Consider the following 971-nt stretch of genomic DNA (forward strand, 5'->3'; position numbering starts at 1 on the left):
CCCCTTCTAATGCAGCTTCTGTGTTTTCTCTGCATTGCAAAGATTAATTTTGTCAATACTGATTTCATTTGCTTGGTAACAGCCCAAATGACTTATTATTCTAATTGACTGATTCAATTTAAGAATTTGACTGAAAAGATGATGCACACATTTAAAAAAAGGTAAAAATCCCCATAAAAGTTAAAAATCAATTTAAACTTATTGGAAAAGATTAATTTCTATCACTGCTGTGAACTGATCACCACACAGAAAAGTCAGCTGTCCACGGTAGTCATTAAGGTATCAGCACAATAACACACTCAGCAAAATATCATCTAATTATTGTTATCAATAAAATCCCAGAAAATATTGAGATATATTTTCGCACATCCCTGGCCTTCAATAACGTCCGCAGCTGCCGGTGAGTGGAGTTCTCAGTGGAGCGGTGTGCTTGTTTTCTTATATTATTAAATTATTATAATTTTACAAGAACGACGTGAAGAGAACATGTACAGCTGTTGTTTATATTGCTGTGTAACCTGTGGAAGTAAGGTTAGCTGCAGCAAGGGGCTATAATATTTTTGTTCAAGCACAGCAATAGCTTATAAACAAAGGTGCCTGTTCTCTTTCGTTCTTGCTGTTTGATTGGGAAAAGTTTAAAGTGTGTCGAGGGGTTTTATGTTATCTGACTAAAAATTATTAATTCTTTGAACTATTATTATTACAGTATTTATTTAAAAAACATAGAGTGCCCTAAAATAATTATTACAACACTACTGATTTTCTCATCCTCCAAATTATACTCATCAATCCTGTTTTTATTATCATTATGATGAACAAAAAATGAATAAATTCAGAACAGGATTAGAATAGAATTCAATTTTAAATAAGAAAAAAGTAATTTTTTCTACAACAGCAACATAGTGTTTACAACAGCAAAACCACCATACCTTGTAGACTCAATAATAATAGTAATAATAATAATAATAATA

The sequence above is a fragment of the Sinocyclocheilus rhinocerous genome, unplaced genomic scaffold (assembly GCF_001515625.1).
Source record: "Sinocyclocheilus rhinocerous isolate Xijiao unplaced genomic scaffold, SAMN03320098_v1.1 scaffold1028, whole genome shotgun sequence".
Lineage (NCBI taxonomy): Eukaryota > Metazoa > Chordata > Actinopteri > Cypriniformes > Cyprinidae > Sinocyclocheilus > Sinocyclocheilus rhinocerous.